We start from the raw sequence: 24,118 nt of genomic DNA on the forward strand, positions 1-24,118 counted from the left end.
GGGGGCGTGGCATCTTCCATACAGACCGAATTTTTCATACTGCCTATCTTTGGAAGTGTTCATGGTAGAGTTCTGGAACTTGGTATGGAGATATACGAAATCAATCGCATACTCATGAAGAAATAGGGCAGCTGTTGGAAAGGAGGGCGTGGCACCTCCCATATAAATCGAATTTTTATACTGCATAACTCTGAAAGTATTCATGGTACAGTACTGGAACTTCGTATGGAGATATGTATATAGTTGAAATCAAGCCCATACTCATGGAGAAAATTTGGCTATTTGAAAAGGGGTGTGAGGCCTACAAACCTACCGACATTTAGCTATCTTTGAATGAATTTTTTTATTCTTTTGTAGGTGTGTTTGTGAGTGAAATCCTCCTAAATGGTTGTACGCATTTTAATGAAACTTTTTGTGTATTTGAGTGGGTCTCTGGATGGTTTTGTTTCACAATTTAACCCGACAGTTGGCGCTGTAGTTGAGTTATTACTAAAAATCTTATTTGTGATCCGATTTGGCTAATTTTTTAAATATGTATGCAATACTATTGCAAAAACGTGCTGCCAAGTGGTGCTGAAGTCGAGCTATTACTAAAAATAGCCAAGTAAGAAAAGGGGCCGTGAAGGTCAGATTAAATCGACCTGTTGCACCATTAAGTATATCGAACGCTCCTGCGTTGCAATTGGCCCAATGGATGTGATTTTCCAATATTATTATGCGTTCAAACTTTTAAGGTATTTCGTCTGAAATAAGTATATGTATATTGCATTTGAAATTGCCACCTACTATACTGTAAAGCTTCTAGGACATTCACTATAGAACCGGGTCATTGTTGCCGCCAGGGAGTGAAGAGGAAATTTATTTCGCTTTGCGAATAACCGTGCTATGAAATGCCGCACAACTGGAGAATTTCAAGAACGGATATAACACTTTCCTTAGGTTATTTAAAGCGGCAAATGACCACCAAACCTTAATCTTAGCAGACGAATGTGCCAATGAAAATCGTAAACGTGAATTGTTGGTGAAAATGTTGGACCAAAAAGTTTCAATAAAATATATAAAAATTTTGGGCGGGACGAAGTTCGCCGGGTCTGTTAGTCAGAAAATAAAGCGAAAAAGCTGTTCTGTTACTTCACCTGTTTATTACGCCTTTCATCACACCTGCATGAACCGAGTATACGTTCAAATTTGGAAGTCTGAGGGTGGGTAAATTTTTATATATTATTACATCACTATTACCCCGTTTAAACGTTGCTTGAAAATGGTTTCAACGCATGCGTTTTATTTGAAACCACATTTATAAACAGAGTTTTAATGCGCATTCGAAGAATTTATCGTATTCAGTCGAAGTACGGTTGCCAGACGTACTGATTTTATCAGTACAGTACTGATTTTTCAACTCCTGTACTGATTTTATTCATTTCTTCATCAGTACGCTAATGTCCTGATTTTTCAAAATTTGTACTGATGTGTACTGAATTTTCAATTCAAACAAAAAACTTTAGGATTTTCTTAAGGTTTTTATATAACGTTATAATTTCCTTATACTGTACTGTAATAAGAAAAGTAAGAAGATAATTTAATTATAGTTGACGTGTTTCAGATAATGTTTGATATGCCTTAGAAATTAATACAAAAAAAATATCAATCCTTTTATGGGCATATCGCCGGGTCGTTCGAAGAATTAACAGAATTAACATCACCGATGACATTTAAGTCTTAGGTGGATTTTTATATTAGAATCCAATTTTTATGCAAAATGCAGACAGAGGGTATTGAATATAAGCCCTCGATATGTTGGAGGTTTAATTATTTAAAAAGAAGGCAGACGTTTTTTTGTCGGGTGTTGCTAGTTGTCTCGAAAATAACTTTCAGTTTAATAACAACAAATTTAAATATTCGAATGGCTTTTGTGTATAACTTACAATTCTTTTTTCACAATTTACTCACATTGTGAAAGAGTTTTGCATACAAGATGTAGAGTTAGATACTCTTATTAGCGAATTCTTAGCCTTTCAAAGTTTTTGCGTAGTTGAGAAAATTAATTTAAGCCATGAGGAATTATTGATGAAATCATTAAATAGTGGTACTTTTCCACAGTTTGAAAAAAATATGTAATTTTGTTTTTTTTTCAATACCACACTCAAACGAAGCAACCGAGAGGATCTTAAGTATAAAGTTTTTTTCCTGGCGCAAAGAAAGAAACCGGCTTCTAATTAAAAATTTTTAAAGTGAACTGCATATTAAAAGTAATTTTAAATTGAAAAATATAGAATTTTTTGACTATTTGAACACTGATGATGGAAATGATCTCATTATTGCTATTCAAAAATGTCGTAAATATAATGATGTGTACACTCATGTTAAAATGAATAACACTTTTCTCATGAACTATATTTTATTTATATAACAAAATAATGTTATAAGCAACTACTCTGGCGTTTTAAAGTATTTTCTGATACTTACATTGATAATTTTGCTTTGAATAAAAATTAATTGAAAAGTACTGATTTTTTAGCATGAAAAATTCTAAGTTACTGATTTCGCGCATAAAAAATCTGGCAACCCTAACTCGAACCGACTTTTCAAAGCATTTTGAAAACATGAATGCGGTTTTAAAAAGTGCACAAACACTTCTTGTCTAGTTTAATTCGCTTCAGTAAAAGAAAACAGCTGTTTCCATCATTACATAGTGTAGCCAGGTGCTAAAAACTACTTCTTATTTTATGATATTGTACAGTACATATATAACGTATATATACGTTAGTTATTATCAAATCACGGTTTGTTCTGTTTCGATAATTTCATTATTACGGTAAACGCCACCGGTCATCGTATCAAATGTCATGTAATGCGTAATGGCATTACACTGAGGGGAAAAATATTAAAATCAAATAGAAACGTAATTGATCTTACTATAAACGTACTGTATATTGGTAAATATTCAATTCAATTACCCGCATATTAAAATGACCGTGTTCGGTCTGAAAAAGCATACGTAAAGCGAATAAATAAGATAAGAAACCAAAAAATATATATTTAATTTGCATTTTACCTGCAGTGGAATTCGAACCCTAACCTTCTCTGGATATCAAAAAATTCTGGCAAGCAGCTTTGCGCACTCAGCTACAGCCAGACATATAAATGTGCTTTCAAATGTTGAATTTCCATCAACACCACAGCACGAGATTTGTACGGATAAACACCTTGTAAGATATTGAAACTTAGAAAACTTAGAGCACACCACAAACTAGACTGGAGGTGATTGTAAGTAGTCCAAAGTTTGGTACAAGTACATGTAAAATTCTATACATTGAATGTCCTAGGCACCGATCAATTGCCCGCTTCTGCATTACATTGTAACCAATTTTAGATAAAAAACCAAAATAAAACTGGTTCCAGCTGCGATTCGAACCGGGGTTCTCAGATTTTCTAAGCGGATACTCTCTCTGCAGGCCAACGCCGCACATGGAAACTCGTTGACTAAGTGCCTATATATCAGTAAATCGTTAATTGTACCCATTGCCCGCTACTGCATGACATTGTAACCAATTCAGATCAAAACTCATACCTTATGCATTATATTCGGACCACTTTTAGTACAATTCCCTGTTTTACATTACATTGCTTTAAATTTTTGGATAATCTTTGCTCTAGATACAAAACTACTATACCTACAACTATATTTTTCGAGCAATTGGATCAATCTTCCCTTCAGGGCATGTACTATGTATGTATGTGTGCATTGTCACCGCCCTGAAGGAAAGATTGGTCCAATCGCTCGGAAAATATAATCGTAGGTATAGTAGCTTTGTATCTAGACCAAAGATAGTCCAAAAATATAAAGCAACGTAATGTAAAACAGGTGAATTGTACTAAAAGTGGTCCGAATTTAATGCATAAGGTATGAGTTTTGATCTAAAACTGGTTACAATGTCATGCAATAGCGGACAACGGGTACAATTAACGACTTGCTGATATGTAGGCACTTAGTAAACAAATTTTCATGTGCGACGTTGGCATGCGGAGAGAGTATCTGCTTAGAAAATCTGAGAGCCCCGGTTCGAATCGCATTCAATATTCAATGTTAAATGTAAATAGAATTTTACATATTATTGGACCTAACTTTGGACTACAGTATATTTTGCTTAGCTGCACATCCTTCTTTGCACGAAAAACTTGTGCACCTAACCGAAAAAGGCACTTAAGCGAATTTTTTTACTACTTCAATGAGGAAGTTATCCGAATCCCTATGAAACCAAATTATGGAAAGGCACTTATCACATAGAAAATAATGCATGCGAAATTTTTTTCGAATGGTTTCTTATTATTTTTATAACTACATAAATTGATAGCCATTTTCTTTGTTCTGCGATATGAGCAAAATAAATAAAAGCTTGTAAAATTAGGTAATTGTAGGGCCAGTGCAGGTAAACGTAATACTTTCTTTTATAATTGATACTAGTTGCATAATTTTTAAGGCAGGTATCGCCAATGTGCATGTATGTTGAATGCATCTATCAGAGCAGTTTCCTTATAAATTTTAAAAATAATGTCTCAGATGCGCATTTTGGGGTAGGTATCTTAAATGTGCTCTTAAGCATAAAGGCAGCAAAGCAAAATATACTGTAGTTACAAAATTGCAGTCTAGTTTGTGGTGTGCTCTAAGTCTATTCCGAGATCCTACAAGGCGCTCTGCATGCTGGGGATGCGTATGTACATTTATATATACATACTCAGATGTGGACAAATACGTGCGTAATACATTTTTGTATGAAAATATTATTTTTAAATACGAACATTTTTAAACGATAATCAAATATAAAGTATTCATTTTTACTATGCATTATGCATTATGGATTATTTAATAATAGTGGTAAAGTCGCAATTGTATATATGTAAATTTTTTTAAATGACGATTATTTAAAATTTATTTCAAAAATGGTTATAGTATGTCGTATTAAATTATAGTATTTACGTCGTTTAAATTGATATCAACATTTTTCAAAGCGGTTGAGTAGTTTCCGAGATATTAAAAATATAACAAAATATAAAAGTTTAACCTTATACTCTTTTATTTGCTTTGTTCGTGCCAAATAATATTGATATGGTTGAAATCAGAGTAAAAGGTTCTATCGATCCGCATTTTTGGTTTTCTTATAGCTAAACGGTTTGTATTCTAGACTTGTTCCAATATCATTTTACAAAAGGTCTAATATTTACGTTTTATTTTATACCTATACATTGTTTTCGTAGTAAAGCTTTGAGAAACCTCTCATAGAAACTCTACCTGAGTTGTGTGAAATCACTTAGATGTATGAATTTTATGTTACATAATTAGATAGATATATACCTATAAATATTTACCTAAATATGTAACATAACATTCATACATCTAAGCGATTTCACACAACTCAGATAAAGTTCCATAAAAGGTTTCTCTAAGCTTTTTTCCTTATTAAATTGAATGTCCCAAATATATGACTCAATGACTCAAAGTAAAGATGTTCGTTACTTGGCTGTTTTAGGGTCCACCAGTAGCTTTCAACGGCGCGTGGGCGCCTGTGTATTTCTCGGAATCGTGGGGTGTTTACCGTAAAAAAGTTCAATGGAACTTCGTGTTGCACGGTGCAAATTTTTCTTATTATTGTTCTCCTTCGTCTGGCAATATTTATTAAAAGCTCTTCATGAGACGATAAAAGTGAGCGTTATAAATTATTCCTTTTTTTTAATATTCCAGAAGATTTAAGAAAAAGAATTCTTCTTTTGTATTTTCCATTTTATTAATAGTACTTTTGTTAATAGCTGACAACCTAACAGCTGACTTCAATCCATTTCAGTAGCGTTGCCACATAATCCACTTTGAAATGCTTGGTATACACATTATACTGGAAATCGCATTCAGTTGATGTGGTTTCATTCAAACCTTCGTATAAACGAGGTATATTTCGTACCACATGTTCGCTCCGTTTTCGTAAACGAGAATCCACAGTTTGAATATAGCAAGTGATGATAATTCAGAAATTTTAACCGAAGCTAAAACTCAAAACAATATACTCTGTGTTATACATATGCTGCGAATAAGAACGGCAACTTTTATTTGTTTCATGCCATGGCGGAATTATACCCGGTGAAACTAGAGCGAGAAGAAAGATTTTGGCAAGGCCTTATATGAAAAACTGCCTTTAAAGTTTTACTATAAGGCAGCAGAATGTCAGAAAATAAAGCGAGAAAGCTGTTTTATTAAATCACCTGTTTATTGCGCCATTTAAGGTTTTCCAGCAATATTTTCAACATATTAAAAAGCACGCATACAAAATTCATACAAATCGCTATGTCCAATTTACCGAGCAGTTATATTTTTTAGACTTTTCATAAGTAAAAATATTTTTTTTTTATTATTTTTATTGAGCTTAGTACCACGATTGTTTATTACGAAAAATTGAAAAAGCAACAAAGTCTAAGCGGTAGAAGTTATAGCAGCTATTTCGGAGATCACCACATCTCCTCATCAGACTTCTTTTTTCTAGACTTCAGCAGGATGAGGAGATGTGGTGATCTCCGAAATAGCTGCTATAACTTCTACCGCTTGGACTTTGTTGCTTTTTCAATTTTTCCTAATAAACAATCGTGGTACAAAGCTCAATAAAAATATTAAAAAATAAAATATGTTAATAAGCCACAATAACATTGACAAATAAGTAAAAATATTTGGGAAGAAAGTTCTTTTTCCTTCTGTCAGTAAACTGTTTTTGTTACAAATAGTATACATATATAAGCAATGGGAAATAAGGCAAAATTTGTTCCGTTGTTGGAAATAAAGCAAATCTCAGATTTTGGTATTAATCCACGTTTATGCCGATATATCGATCTATCGTTAGCATCCCTATTAACACGTCTTGTGAATCCCCTAAATATGTATTATATAACACATCGAAGTGTAATTTTAGCTATTTATTATATCAGAAACGATCGTATCGGATACAGAAAACTGTAATAGTTCTGGCTAGCTACATTGTGAAATAATCAGATGACAGAGGGACACTAAAAAATTGTCAAATATCGATCCATGTTAACCGCCGTTCTCAGTACATAAAAACGCTTGCGAATTTAACCTTAATCAGCCTGGCTACAAATATGGCGCAAGGGCTGGTTTATTTCTATGTGGAAATTAACAAATTACAAGTTTGAATATGTAATATAATGATGTTACTACTTACCGCAATGTGTCCTTCTTCTTTGCTTGACGACGGCTAACAGATTCAATTGAGTGCGCTAAGCACTGCATAAACCTATCCTTCTCGGTGCGCGAACGGTTAATTGCAAAGCTCATGCGAATGTGCACATAAAGGCAAAGAAGAATGACGCAGTGCGGTAATTTTATACAAACAAATAGTAAGGATACAAATAAGAAATGTAATAACTGCATCCATGTACTTTGGCTTCATGTTCGTACATATGTATGTACATAGAGATGCGCAGACTTATGTGCATATGAGCGTTTAAGCGTCGACGTTATATCGTAGAAAGGTCGTGCTGCGACATCCCCGCCCCCGTGAATCGGTCCGATTCACCATCTTCCACGTCCAAGATGGCAAGCTAGGAAACGGCACGCCGTTTCGTTCCGGCAGAGGTACAAACATCTACATGTCTGATTTCGCCATCACGTTCAGGATACAGCTGCTCCACTTTGCCACGACACCATTCTCTCCGCGGCACGTTAGGGTCGCAAATAAAAACTAGATCGCCCTCCTTTAACGGCGTTGTTTTCTCATACAACTTAACTCGCCGCGTCAATGTGGGCAGATACTCAGATATCCACCGCTTCCAGAAATGCTATGCGCCATTGTTGACGCAAGACGAGCGTGCCCTCTATGACGTCTATTGTGTCCGGTGTCTGTGCTATGTTTGGAGCTGCCAGCAGGAAGTCGTTCGGTGTTAGCGGCTGCTCCTGGTTAACGGAGATTGGCAGATGCGTGAGTGGGCGCGAATTTATAACGTTTTCCACCTCGATAAAGAAGCAGTTGAGAGTGTGTTCTCGGGGCGATACTTCTTTAAGCGTGTGACGCAGTACTCGCTTGACCGACTGCACCATCCTTTCCCAGACACCACCTGCGGAAGGATTGAAGGGCGCGTTGAACTCCCAGTCGACGCCTCTTTGTGTTAGATCATCCTGCACGCTGACAATCAAAAACTTCGTTGAAGCGTTTGGCTTTATTTTTTGCCCCAACAAAGTTCTTGCCGTTGTCGGACCTTATGCGAACTGGTACTCCGCGCCGATTTATAAAATTGTGGATTGCAATTATACACGAATCTGTGCTTAGATCGTGGGCTAGTTCCAGGTGGACGACTCGAACTGTGGATCAGGTGAATAGCGCCACCCATCTCTTTTCTGTGCTTCGGCGAACTGTTACAGTGAGCGGCCCGAAGTAGTCCAGACCCGTGTAACTGAATGGCCTCACGTATGCGATAAGCCTATCGACTGTCAGAGGCCCCTTTAGTGGCGCGATTGGGGCAGGTGTATTGAGGCGGCACACTTGGCAGCTGGAAATAACGCTTCGTAACAGGCTACGTAGTCGAGGTACCCATTATGTTTGACGTACGGCGCAAATTGTAGCCTCGGTTTTCTGATGGCCCATCAGCTTGTGGTGGTGAGCTACGACCAGCTTGGTGAAAGCGTGCTTAGGCGGCAAAATGATGGGGCGTCTTATACTCATTGGGAGCCAGCTGGCTGCATCAATGCGTCCATAAATAGTACCTTCCTCATCGATATGCGGCGAGAGTTGGCGTAGTGAGCTGTAGCGTGCGACATCTCGCCCTTTTTAAGTTGCTGAATCTCTGGATCAAAATGCTCTTTTGTACTAGACGGCATAAAAATAACTTCGCTGCTTCGACGTCAACTGCTGTCAGCCCATAGCAACGCTCGGCTGAGTTGCGATGGCGGCAAAGACTGATAAAGTGGAGAACCCAAGCTGTCATCCGCACCAGTCTGTTGAATGTGGAAAAGCGTGTGAAATCTATTAGATTATTACTTACGATGATCATGGCATTTAGGTCGGAGCTGCTCGTCGTAATCGTCGTGATGAATGGCGAAGGTTGCATCATTGGGCCAGTACCCTTCTTCTCGGCATAGAAAGCTTGGTCCCTGACTCCAGCGGGCATTCGCCGCGAAATCAACTTCTCTGCTGAAACGCGAGGCCTCGTCGGCTACGTTTTCCGTAGTAGGTATCCACCTCAAGTTCGAGGCGTTTGTGGCGGCCAGTATTTCAGCCACACATTGCTGCACAAACGGCTTGTACCGTCGCTGCTCACTGCGGATCCACTTCAGCACCGTTGTTGATTCGGTCCAAAGAAGACAGTCATTTATGACAGCGGAGTGTTCTCGTCGCACGGATCGTCTGCATTAAACAGGTACCCAAGGCTTCTTGCAGTTCCAGCCGCGGTACCGTGAGCGGTTTCAGAGGAGCACACTTAGTTTTCGCGCAGATGAAGCTGGCACTCACCTCGTTCTGTAGGACGCTCTCCAGTAAGCGACAGCGGCAAAGGCGTCTTCGCTGGCATCAACAGAAATATGGAGCTGCAAATTTTGTAGCTTACCATTGCCGAAGTAGAATCTGGGAACGGCGTACTCAGTGACGGCTGGCAATTGCCCGCGCCATCGTTCTCACACAGTTGCAGCGTTGTCGGGCAGTGGTTCTTCCCAGCGCGTAGTTTGTTTCCACACCTCTCTCATAAGCAACTTAGCGCCGATGATGAAGTGGCTTAGAAAACCTAGCGAAACCGACATGATCACGCTGAGGAGTTCTCGATTGGTTGGGCGCTTAATACCGGTCATTACCTCTGGGTCGACTTTATTAAATTGCAAGTTAAATTTGAACTTGTCTGTTGACGGCTGCCAGTAAAGACCGAGTACCTTCTCGGTCACTAGGCCCTCTTTGCTTGAAATCGGTTTGGTAGCTTCAGCACCACCCAAAGCCGCAACTACCTCTGGCGAATTGGAGGTGAAATTCCGGAGCTCAAATCCGGCGTCCAAGTGGATAGCTCCAACTTCTTTAGCAATGGAGATAGCTTTATCAAGCGTGTGAAGCTATCCACGAAGTCATCCACGTAGTGGTAGTTCAGAATTGCTTGTACTGCTCGGCTTGTGGAGTTATGGCCATGTTCAAGTGCGTTTCGCGTCTTGACGTAGTACGCTGCTCATGGCGGGCAAACAGCACCAAACGTCATGACGCACATCTCGTATACGTTGGGTTGTCCTCAGAGTCACCGTCGCTCCAGAGAAACCGCTGGGCGCATCTGTCTTCAGGCTGCATCACCAACTGGTGAAACATTTCCTTAATGTCACCCGATACGCCAACTGCTCCTTCGCGGAAATGAAAAAGATTCGATGGCAGAGGCCGGTACTCTTGCGGACCCTTTAGCAGCATAGAGTTCAAAGAAACGCCGTTGACCTCGGTCGCGGCGTCAAACACCTTTCGAAGCTTCGGTGGCTTGTTAGGGTTCACCACAGCGAAATGTGGTAAGTACCAGGTGTGAAACGTCACCATCGAGGCTTCCGCTGGCTCAAGCTTACGCGCATAACGCTTTTCGATGTATGAATCCATCGTTGCCTTATACACTGCCATCCTTAGTGCCATGGAGTAGCTGTTAGGCAGATGGACGTCGTCTCGCTTCCATATGAGACCTGTTTGGAACCTGCCCCTAACACGACGTGTGACCGAACTCAAGATAGACCTTGCGCGAATGTCTGAGGCGTTTTCGATTGGTGGTGACGGCCGCACCCCGAAACTCTCGAGGGCGAATTAGTTTTCAACCAGCTCATGCAGCGACTCATTCGTCACATTATTGACTAGTAGGCACGAGGGCGTTGTTGACAGGCTTCTGCTGGTTGGCCCAAAACATCACCCAGCCCAGTTCAGTATTGGCGGCAAATGGACCATTTGTCCTCATCCTCAGCGTAGTTGACGGTAAACCCAGGTGGCAGTGATAAAGACCGATGAGGAGTTTTGGCGTCACTCCGGTGTATGGCTGAACCGGCAACTGACACAAGTACTTTTCGTCGCTATGCAAGCCAGCTCTGGATAAACTTTGCGAGGGTAACTGTAGGTTTGGCATCGCATATACGTTCCGAAGCTTGTGCTTTTTCTCCATACCGCGTCCATTTATAAATAAGTCCACCACAACTGAAGGCTCTTGGGCTGACCGTCCACCAACTCATTGTATGCTGAGACGTTGTGGTTGCCCATGCAGACCCAGCTCTTGGGCGAGTGTCTCATCTAGCATTGTGACTGAGGAACCTTCGTCCAGCAGTCCGTATGTATCGACGCGCCTGTTTCTTTCATGCAAAGTGACTGGAAGAATACGAAACAGAATTCTACCTTCAAATGCGTCAGCGGAGCAGCTGATAACAGCGGCTTCTGCGTCGTTCGAAAGCTGGCGTCGGGGTACTCGTTGCGCTGACTGCGCTTGAGCGTCGCTTACGTCGTGACTTGGAGATAGTACTGGCTGCGCGTTGTTGTTGGAGAACTCGTGTAGCAGTTTATGGTGCATTCTACGGCATCCATTGATGGCGCATTGTTTCCGTCGATGACAATCTCGTGTAGCGTGACCAGCGTGAAGGCACGCGAAACATAAGCGTCGTGATTTGGCGTCTCTCCATCGGCCTGCCACTGATGCATTAATGAAGCCTTTGCACTCAAACCCTTTGTGGGCGCCCTGGCATATTGGGCACCTTCGTGTCTGTTGCTTTTTGTCGACGTGCAGGACTCTTCATTGTAAATGGTACAGATCACGTTGGCAAATGAATTTAGCCATTCACTTAAGTGCATCACTGTAGCCCGAGGCTTTACTTTAGCAGCAACCATAGCCCACTCGACTCGCTGGCTTGTTGGTAGTTTGGAAGTAAGCTCATCGAGGAGTGCCGGATTGGAAAGCTGATGCTCACCGTTGGCAGACTGAAAGAAGGCACAAATGTTCCTCAATTTCATGGCAAACGGAATCAGTTTCCTGACTACATTTTCGGAGATAGAGAGGATCTCACGCACTTGGGATAGCTGACTGCGTATAAGTTGCTCCGGCCGACCAAATCTGAATTGCAACTGATCGATGATGCAACTTGCATTGCTGGGGTGAATCTGCAGAGATTTCACCACTTCACGTGCCTCGCCTTTCAGACAGTTCCGTAGCCTCTGGTTATTTTCGAAGTTGCTGTAGCCGTAAGCTGCAGTTGACTCCACGAATGCTGTGTGGAATATGGGCCAGTCTTCGGCCCTTTCACTGAAATCTGGTAAATCAATAATATTTCTTGGCATGATCGAACCGTTTGACATGTACTGCATAATCCCGTGACTTATGTTTGCGGAAACGGGTTGAAATGTCACATTGGATGAGTGGTGAGAGGTTGGCACACTGACGGAAGCGGTTGAAGCATCGTATAGATTACCTGCTATCGACGAGGTGCTGCAAGTGGCCGATGTCCCGTTGGCTGGGCTATGCACAGTAGCTGTACTGGCTGGAAGCGAATAGCGGATGTTGGTCCCGTATTTGCATGTAGAGTTACCGGCTGCACGGATAACGGTTGCGTTAATGGCAACGCGGGCGACCGCTGTGCGGCTACGTCAGCGCATGCAGGGGCGGTACCACCGTTACTCTGAAGCGCCAGTTAGTTGCCCCAGTGGCATTGGGCAATTTTAACACCTCCGGCAGTACCAGGGGCGGCGTCTCTAAATTCCCTGGCTGGGACCATCTTAATAGCTCCGGCAGCAGTGGGAGCGGCGTTGCTAGGTTCCCTGGCTGGGAAATTCTTCGTGGCTCCTAAAGCAGCAGGAGCGGCTTCGCTTGGCTCCATGCCTGGAGTAACCTTAATTGATCCGGCAGCAGTGGGAGCTGTATCGGTACCATCCCTGTATAAGATACTAGCTGCTCCGGCGGTTGCGGGAGCGCCCCTAGCTGGAAACCGCTGGTCGCCGCAGTAACATATGTCTCGGCAGCAGAAGTCTGGTTTACTGCAGTGATGTTCCTTTCACTGGCAGCTGCATCGCCATCGACGTTGGAGTCGCTTTCCGTATTGGAGCAAGTGACTCGGCAAGGAGGATCGCGTGTCATCTTGCAGGCAATTCACGATGACAAGTAAGCACGAATTAAGGCAGATGTTCGACGTGTGGCAAAGTCGCTTGCGAATTGCTGTAGACACTATGCAGGAAACTGCTACTGCTACGAGGGTAGATGCTGTTGTATACGCACAACTCCAAAGATATTTTGCCGATTTACTGCGAAATAAAGATGTTAACCGCCGTTCTCAGTAGATAAAAACGCTTTCGAATTTGAAAGTAACAAATTACAAGTTTGAATATGTAATAGAATGATGTTACTAAATACTTAACGCAGTGTCCTTCTTCTTTGCTTGACGACGGGTAACAGATTCCATTGAGTGTGCTTAGCACTGCATCAAGAATGATAGAATACAAGATTGCGACGATTGCAGCAGAATTCGTGAGAGTAATTTTAGCGTGGCGTCATCGTAGAGTTGACAACTGAGAGCGGCGAGAATGAGGGCGACTAGTGATGTGCTGAATTGTCCCCAATACTCGGTACCCAATACTTAAAAAAGATTTCGGTACCCTATACTTCCTTTTCGGTATCCGATACCGATTATTTACATTAAACCCTCGCCATTATATGCATTTCAGGTTTAGAAAAAACTTTCATTACTAATTTATATGATATCGGCTAAAACACTTGAACTTATCGCCACAGAAAAATATTATTTTATCAGTTTTAACCTTAGTCGATCCAAGGTTCAAGAAAAATACTTTGACGGATGAAGAAGCCTTTCAGGGGAGAGATTCTGTAGCCAGTTAGCGACAAGTTTCGGATCGATATCGCACTTGTTGACTTACAAATATTTGATATCAAACGTCGACAAAACCGATACAGATTCGAAAATTGTCGTTAACTGGTTACAGAATCTGTCCCAGGCCTACAAAAATGATATCGTACGATTCAGCTGGAACAAAAATGCTTCAAACAAGTAAGGGTTTCTCTGTATTATGGCATCGAACCGACATATATACATCTTTCATTTGAATCAGTAAAAAAGCTCTATTGGCTCTTACATTCGGGTTTTGTTAGGCGTTTTTTCCATATTTTTGGCCTATGTGCGCTTTTATTCGAAACCTAAATGTTTCGGTACCGAGTATCGAGAGTATTGGGTACTTAAAAGTATTGACTCAGCACATCACTACTGCTGTCTTCTCTACTATGACGTCACCAAAACAGCTGATTCTGTCAAAATCACTGAAAGCCGAGTAGCGGCATCGTCATCCGCGCCACCTCTGTATTCTCTCCACCGTGGCTCTGCATAAACCTATCGTTCTCGGTGCGCAAACGGTTAATTGCAAAGCTCATGCGAATGTGCACATAAAGTCAAAGAAGAATGACGCAGTGCGGTAATTTTATATAAACAAATAGTAAGGATACAAATAAGAAATGTAATAACTGCATCCATGTACTTTGGCTTCATGTTCGTACATATGAATGTACATAGAAATGCGCAGACATATGTACATATGAGCGTTTAAACGTCGACATTATACCGTAGAAAGGGCGTGCTGCGACAATCCCTTTTCGCAAAATTATCATATGTTAGTTTAAAGCATTTCACATTATCGTAATTTACGGCTCATTTGTTATTTATAAGCACATCGTACAGAAATCGAGTAATTTCGCGATGTAAAATCTGTAAAAAAATTAAATAGAAATGAGATAATTTATCATAAATCAAGAACCAAATGAAGAAAAAACATGTTTCTTATTTTTGCTTGGGCCAAGGTTGAAAATTCAATGCTATTGTATTTGGAGCTCTTGGGCCGGTTATCTATACTAATATATATTTTGAAAGCCGTTTTTTTCTGTTCGTAAAGCTCGAGATCGGCTCTACCGATTTTTTTTTTTTGAAATTGCGGTTATAGGTTCTGCATGGGCTTCTCATTGTCTTAGGCAAAGAAAAAAGTTTAAATACTTCCTAAAAATTGAACTGCAGGACTTTGAAAATCCTAAAGAATCTAACATACATGCCCACATAACAGCGCTGCTCAGCGCTGAGAGCGGCCTCTGCTGTTAATTCGTACGGAATATATCGCAAAGCAATCCAGCAAGAACAGTGACGGTCACTTTCCTAGTGACGTGCCCGTCTCGCTGTCCGGCTAAGTTCGGCACATTTTGCTATCACATTCTTAATAGTGAATCAAAAATGCTCCCAGAAGTTTTGTGTACGTGTGGTTTTTCAAACCAAACAGTTTGCCTGCTAGCTCATATGCGAAAAGATTAGCTTGTCTACTTACTCATATTCGAAAGATAGCTTGCAAGAAATAACAATAGGTGGCTCTCCAATCAAAAATTATTACAGGTGTGTTAGTAATATGGTAGACAGACGGTGAAAATTAATTAGAATTAATAAGCATAAATGAAAATTAAAATTTTACCCTTACAGACGGCAGTAATGCGGATAAACCAGCCGCAAGGTCGTGGGTTCGAGTCCCACGGCCAGTAGACTTTTTTATTTCTTTTTCATTCTTTTTTTTATAAGTTATATGTTTTTTTTACGTTGCTTTCAGTTAGTTGTTGTTGACTTTTTAATAAAATTGAACTCTAAAAATTAAAATTAACTAATAGTAAAATAAGAAATGTGATATAAAATAAAGCAAATGAAAACAAAATAAAGTAAAATTTAATATATAAATAAAATAAAATAAAAAAATATAAAATAAATAATAAAAATAAAAAAATTTTCGCAATCGCTCTAACCGAGGATCGAACCTACAGGCTTGTAGCCCGTAACAGGCTAACCTAATATTCACGCACGCCGCCAATTTACTGTCAAAAATTTCTCATGCATATACAACTTGTATGGGACCAACCGAAATTGAACGGCGTGCGTATGAAGCTAACTCAATTTCCAATTTTTGTTCTGCGTGACATTTTGATTTGACGTTTCGCTCCATGAAATCAAATGCAAACGCACGCATGCCAATTTCGGGTGACGCAAAAAAACAAATTCGACGGCGTGCGTACCAAAACGCAAGCCGCGAATATTAGGTTAGCCTGTAAGTCTTACCACTCGGCTACCGCGGATACGGAACTCGCGCGCTTTGTTTGCTTACTTGTACAAAAGACAACAACTGGCCGTTTTTACCAGTGTTGTCATCGAAAATTTCCCGGTCCCGAGCTAATAAAATTTCGTGCATTTGTTCGGCTGCTTATGCTCATTTTAAAGAGGAAAATGCATGAGTTAAAGCAAATAAAGGCTGGTTATGCAAATAATCGAGTCCGTTTGTCTACCGTATAACACAATAAAATTTGCGTTTGTGTTGGAGTTTTGGTCGCGCTTTTTTTGCTGGGAAGGGTTATGTATACATATACATACGTGCTAAAGTTAACGTTAATGTTGATTCTTATGTTAAAAAAAAAACAAATATGTATGTACAGTTCATGGAGAAATAATGTAGGCAATTATGTATGTAGAAACGTTAATGTTGCCACAAGGAGCAACTAACGTTGCTGTTAGCACTTATATTCGCATATGTATGCATATTTATGTATATACATATGGACAATTCTACAGGAAAGTAAACCAGCCCGATTTTTTCTTTCTTTCAAATATTGAACATATTAGTGATTATTGGTATTCACTATATCTGTCAGCTGCTTCTGACACTAATTCTGATCATGTCAAAGCATTTTGTCGAAGGATTTTTCACGAACCTAAAAACAGTTTTAGATACTTCAACACGGAAAAGTACAAAAATATAAGCTTTCCTTGATTTATTTTGGCCGATTAAGTTCTGAACGATAGAAAATAAATTAGTTTAACAGGATACGTTCCAAGTTAGCGAAAAAGTTGTTTAGAACTCCTATTAAGTCGTAATGAAATGTACCGCAAATGTTAAGTGTAACGTAGCCAGTGAAAAACTAAAAAAGTTGTTTATTTGATAATTAAGTACCCTTTCCAAAAGGATATATAACATGTTTTCTTAGCATTGTCGATATCAACTGGTTCCATATGGAAAAAAAGAAATCATAGCTGACTTCGTTGCACAATTACCTAAAAAATATGTGTAACGTGGCCAGTGCTTTTCTTTTTATTAAAAAATTTATTTTATTGACTTGATAACAATTCTCATTTCATTTTAGCAATAAATAATAAGACATATTTAAGAAAGTCTTTTCATGAACAATTACGTATTGAGCATAATACTGCTAAATTTTAACAACTATTCTATTGCAATAAAGCGAAACTAACATTTGTAAAATATCCTTTGAAATCTTTATCTCTTAAGATTTTGACTATATATTTGCCTATAATTCAATTCGATTTTGTGCAACATATAAATCTGATAAGTTATCTGCCCATTATACGTGATTTTTATAGAATCTGATACAAGTCTACACCAGACTATGAAAAGTTTAGAAATCTATTTTTAGTTTGTTAAAAATTGTTTATGTGGGAACTTTTCCATAGAACTGCGATAAATGCATTAACATTTTTTTTTATCTAAGATTAACAAAGTTGTGGAAACCCCCGTATCTGGTTTAAAATTGTCTTGGATGGCATTGGAAAAAAAACAATGATTCAGAAAGGATTAAAAAGAAAATGCACAACACGGTACTTGCTTTGATGAGCTTTTGCATATTTTAAGTTGATAAACATAAGTGGTTTTTGTAGTAAAGTTAAATAAATATTATTTGCGGCGATAATACGAAGATTTTCCAGTCAAACATTTTAGTGCAGAATGATTTTTGACCTAGTTAGAATTTTTAAGGATAATCGAGTTTTATTTTTTAATCCTGCAGTAGAAGATCCCAATTTTAGCTCAAACAGTTGTTTATGATGACAGAATAAGAATGCGGAATAAAAATGGATGGGAAAAGCCTTTTGCTTAAACCTTGCCTCAGAGAACCGTACGTGTAACGTGGCCAGTATTTGGTGTAAATTTTATGAGCAAAAATTGTTAAAAAACTAAAATTTACAACAATTGGATATGCAGATGACCACTTGCATTCATTGTAGATGACATACTGAAAAACTAGCTACATTCGTTCACCCCTTTCGCCGAAATTTCAAACTTTCTGGCACAACCCATAATTACACTTCCAAATAGTGTAACATAGCCAGTGCACATTTGGAAGCCTATAACTTTGAAACCCAAGGATTTATTAAAACAGATACATAGATTGGGCCGTGCCTGATCACATCACCTTAAAAGCCCAGTTGGTTTTGTCTTATTTAGGGGACAATTGATTCATACTTTAGAAAAAATGTGTACGAATGTAACGTAGCCAGTGAAATAATCGGCCATATGTATGTATGTATATAAAACCCTGCTCCCTGCAAAAAATTGTGCGACTAATCTCTAAAGAGAGTATTCCGAGATCGAGTCGCAACTAGTCTCATACGGGTGGTAATGTGGATTAATTAGTCTCGACTCATCCCTTACAGGTATAGTTGGAGATAAATTAGTCCTCGACTCATCTCTAACGGGTGCTATTAACGATTTTATGATATGTACGCACTTAGTCAATGAAATTTCATGTGCGGCGTTGGCACATGAAGAAAGTATTCGCTTAACAAACCTGAGCACCTTGGTCCGAATCGCGGCTGGCCCATATTTTTATTTTAATTTTTTAAAGTGGCTAGTCGCTTTTTGTCCCCGTTCGGGCATAAAGAGGAACAATTAGTCTCTTCATAGGACATGCTCGAACAAAAGCGAACAGTTCATTCCATATAAAGAGATCAAAAGTGGTTTAGTCGCATGTTCCTTTGCGATTGCTCCCGGAGTCATTCCGGATTAGTCGCAGTTTTTGCAGGGCTGCTATGTTTTTTGTACGTCAGTGAGGGCAATATTAAAAGCAGCAACTCTTATCCATCTATATAAGGGATGGAATTCCAAAATTTCAAAATGTGAATAATGGTCTGCAAAAATAGTGCAAAAAAGGAAATGAAAGTGCCACAAAATTTAAATTACTTTCTTTTAGGGCTTTTTAAGAACCACATATGTATATTTATACCCGAGCGCACAATTACCTACACCTATTCGGATCTGTTTACACATACACATACGTACTAGGGATTTTGCGAATGTGGAATTTTAGACATCCGCGGATGCGAATATCTAACAGCTAACATTCGTGGATGCGGAATGCGGATATTAAGTATTTTTAAGAAGCAATTAGAATCTACCACAATGGCGAGATCGTTGTGTAAGCAGCGCTTACAAGCCAAACCAGATACATATGTCAGGTTGTTCTAAAACTTTTTAAAAAGAATTCTTCATTCCCATTCCTTTGGCTATTTCAGAATTTTGGGAATCTGTAACTTCATCAGCGTTTTTCGATTTTAGTTTTTGTAATTCTTTTTTAATAATTTCTTCTGCGACTGTTTTGAAAAATTTGTGCTTATAGCGAGCTAAATAGGTGGATATTGAAAATAAGTTATTATTTTCTAGGAATGAAAATTTTGAGCAAAATTCTGTTTCAAAGTCGTGGCTGCCAGCCGAATCGGATAAGAATATTGTTATTTTTTAACAAAAAGCACCCCGTTTATTATAAGCATTTGAATCTCAGATAGTTACGTAATTATTATCTTATTAAAGGTCAGACATATAGTTTTTTTAATTATTTTTGCATCGATTCTCTTTATAGCCAGAAGTTGATCATTTCTGCTGGAAATCCCTATTAAAGGAGCTTACTCATTGACTTTAAATAGCAAAGAAGGGACAGTTTTAACACAGAAGTTTTTAGCCAAGGATCCAATGTATATCCCTATAAAAAAATATTGCCCGACAAGTAAACAAAATTACTGTTTCTAAACTTTTTGCTAAAAATAATTTCCCCAAAAAGCCCCATTTGAAATTATTGAAAAGAATATACATATGTATGTAAAAGCAAATCACGAAAATTTGGTATGTATGACTGCCCATTCATAGCTCGGTTAGATAGCTTAAGAAATAATATATTTAAAGACATTTTTATCAAAACTGATAAATACACACAAATTACACAATTACACAGTTATACAGTTGTTGTATGTCGTAAACTTTAAACGCCTAAAAAATATATTGAAGGGGTTCGCGAAGTTCCATCAAAGTCATATTATGAATTTTTGCAGTGTTAAAATATAATTGGTTGTCGTTTCAGTTCTCTAAACATTTATTTAAGCTTTTAAAGCTTACGACATACAAAAATACTACACTTACGACACCGTTGTGAATCACTCAATTGCCTACAATTTTTTATTTTGTTTGCCATATATACGTTTTATTGGTGCACTTGCACAACATTCGCATTCACAAAAGCTCCGCATTGATTATTGCGAATGCGAAAGCGAATGCGAATGTTAAAATTAATGCGGAAGTTCAGCGGTTGCGAATGCGAATATTCGCAACAACCCTGCTATGTACGAAATAATGGCAGTGCACTGAAAATAAAATTTCGTAAAAGTGCTACGAAAAACTTTCGTAGTCTTGGTTTCTGTACAATGTACGAAACTTTCGTTCATAATACAAACACATTTTTCACAACGAAAGAAGATTTTACGAACCATACGTATATATAACGAAAGGACTTTCGGAAACACATTCGTAAAGCACTGAACAAATCTCTGTACGAATAATTTTGTATATTGCAAGAAGGCATTCGTAATATTTATGTATGGTTTTAAAATTTACGAAATCTTCATCTCTGTATTCGTACAATTTAGTTAATAATTTCGTATAAAGTACTAATGCAGAAACATGTTTTTTAAATTCGTACAACATACGAATATTTTCTTACAATATACTCAATTAACGGCAGTTTAATATTTCTTCATATTTTTATGTATCGCGTGTCATTGCGGAACTACTTGTTGGCTGCTGTGAGACATAATATAATTTTAAACGTTTTAAAAATGGATTTGCTGGATAAAAAAACAATACAATATAAAATGCTTTTAAGCATATAATGTTTTTAACATCGCCTACGCTGCGCCTTGCTCTGCAATGTGGGACTTGATAAATAGGCAATTTCATCAGTTACCTATCAACGGCAAGCCTAAGCCAGAAGTACTACATAATGAAATTAAAAGTAAGTACATGTATGATTTTTCACTGAAACTTGCTTTTTAGACGCCTTATATTTTTCCTTCAATTTATAGTCGTCAGGAAAACAAACATCAATGAAGCTGCGAATCTGCACGGTCAAAAATTTGGGTTTAATTTTTAAACCGCGCTGGGACTACTGCCTTTTTTAAACTTTTATAGTCTACTTTTTAAACCAGTCAATAGTTTTACGCAGTTTTTAATATATTCTGGTTTAAATTTTAGCCCAAAAAGTTCGTGGTTTAAAAATCAAACCAAAATGTTTTAATTCTAGTTTCTAGGTTTCAAATATAGAAACTTTGGTTTAAAATCTAAACCGAAATAGAATATGTTTGCACAGCGAATTGTGGTGTTGATTCAAACTCAACATATGAAAGCACATTTACATGCGTGGCTGTAGCTGAGTGTGCAAAGATGCTTGATACAATTGATTGCTACCAAGGCTGTCCGGGTTCAATCCCAACCAGACGGAGCATGAAATTTAAGATTGTTTTTTTTTTTATTCTTAATTATGAAAATGTTTGGGTTTAACATTTAAACCGAATTGTTTAAATTCTAAACCCAACATATGTGCTCTCTTTTTTATAAACTTGGAAGGTTTGTATTTGAAACTGAATTTAGTTTGGTCATATATGTAGTCCAAAAAGTTTAAAATTAAAACCGAAATTTTTAACCGTGTGTCAAGTGCCTCTACATAAAAATATTATAATGTTTAAGAAAGTAAAACCAGTATTTTTTATATTCTTTCATATTTTATATCCTATTATATTTAGAGGAGGAGAAGCTCGGCCAAACACTAACACATGTGTAAGCGCCAATCTGTTATTATTATTATTATATTTACTTTTATTGAGTCTTATAGTTTAACACTTTGCATCAATATACTTTATTGAATGAAGTCTAAGCAACAAAAATATATGTAGTATAGAACCTATTCGTAAGCATATAAATAAAAGACCTAAGTTTTATTATAGGTAATATAACCCTTTTTATTAATTCTAAACTACAGTCTAGTCAGAAAATTCTTCTTCTTCTTTCGTAGAACGTATGATTGCTTTTAACACTATAAAATACATGACTAAAATTATACCACAACACTTTCATTATATTTTAATCATTAATGTTAAGCGTTATTGCAAAACGTTTTGTTAAGTAAAAATGCTTTAAATTAACGATAAAAAACAAAATAAAAGTGTTATGTTATAATTCGTAATATGTTTTTTTACAGTGTTTAGAATGAAAGCAAAATCGCACATTCTACGACACAAGCGCAGATTTTACGAAAATAATTTCGTTAAATATAATAAATTCTTAGTAAATAGTACGAATACATTCGTAAAATGTACTAAAGATCTGATGCCTCATATTTTCGTAGTATGTACTAAAACGGTTTTGTACAATCAACGAAAACTTTCTCAAAATGAGGAAAAATTTCGTAAGACTTACGCAAGTTTTCGTTATATTTACGCAGTTTTTATTTTCAGTGTGCGACATTTTAACCAGTTTTGAATATTCTTCTTGACGTTGAATAATTTTTTATTAATTTTATATAGTGGGCCTTATAAACTGAATTCACAAAAAGAAAAGGTTATCAATTCGACGAAATATTTTTTGAAGTGAAACTTCTTAGGCGGCGGTATCGCAAAAATGGAGAGTGAAATTTTTATAACTGAAAACGTTACATGAGTAAGAAGGAAGATAGAGTATAGATAAAGGGAAAAAACAAAGAAAACGACGTATGCACAGCAATACAAAGCGATAGCACATAAATCTTCAACGCGCATGCATACGAGTACTTACATACATGTACATATATATGTGCATACGTATTAGGGATGTTGCGAATGTGAAATTTTAGAAATCCGCGGATGCGAATGCGGATGCGGATGTCTAACAGCTAACATCCGCGGATGCGAATGCGAATGCGGATGTCAAGTATTTTGAAGAAATAACCTGGTAAGTAAACTAGGTTATGTAGGTAAATAAAAAAATTTAAAAGTTAGTAATTTTTAATAATATTTATTTTACTTAGTATGTACTTGAATTTAAAAATTGAAAATTTTATTTAATAAAAAGTAATTGGAATTGCATCGGGGCTGCAAATGTCGGATGTATCCTCCTGATTTTCATGTTCACTTGAAGAATCTAGGTGAGATCGTTGTTTAAACAGCGCTTACAAACCAAACCAGATGTGTCAGGATTTTCTGAAGCTTTTTTAAATGAATTCTTCATTGTCATTCCTTTAGCAATTTCAGAATTTGGGGAACTTGTAACGTCATCAGCGTTTTTCGATTTTAGGGTTTGTAATTCATTTTAATGGGTCTTCTGCGACTGGTTTGAAGAATTTGTGCTTATAGCGAGCTAGACAGGTGGATATGGAAAACAAGTTATTATTTTCCAGGAATGACAATTTTGAACAAAATTCTGTTTTCAAAGTCGTGGCTGCCAGCTGAATCGGATCAGAATATTGTTATTTTTTTTAAAAAAAGCACCCCGTTTTTTATAAGCATTTGAATTGTTGGAATCACGGATGATGAGGGTCTCAGATAGTTACGTAATTCAAACCTAATTAAATGTCAGACCTATAGCCTTTTCTCTCTATAGCCAGACGCTGACTGACCATTTCTGCTGGAAATCTCTATTGAAGAGCTTACTCTTTGACTTTAAATAGCAAAGAAGGGAGACGTAGGGGGAGAATTTTACCACAGAAGTTTTTAGCCAAGGATGCAATGTATTCATATATCCCTATGAAAAAAAGTATTGCCCGACAAGTAAACAAAATTACTCTTACTTTTTACTTTATAAAATGTTTGCTTAAAATAAATTCCCAAAGAGCCACATGTGAAATGATTGAAACAAATATATATATATATATATATATATACTAACGGTGAGTTTGTACAATTATTTATATTTGTGTGTGTATGTGTGTGTACTGACCTGTGTCCTGCAAACCGAAGTTCCCGAAATCTTAAGGAAATCGT

Source organism: Rhagoletis pomonella, unplaced genomic scaffold (genome assembly GCF_013731165.1).
Source record: "Rhagoletis pomonella isolate Grant_MI unplaced genomic scaffold, Rhpom_1.0 Rhpom_scaffold_00001, whole genome shotgun sequence".
NCBI lineage: Eukaryota > Metazoa > Arthropoda > Insecta > Diptera > Tephritidae > Rhagoletis > Rhagoletis pomonella.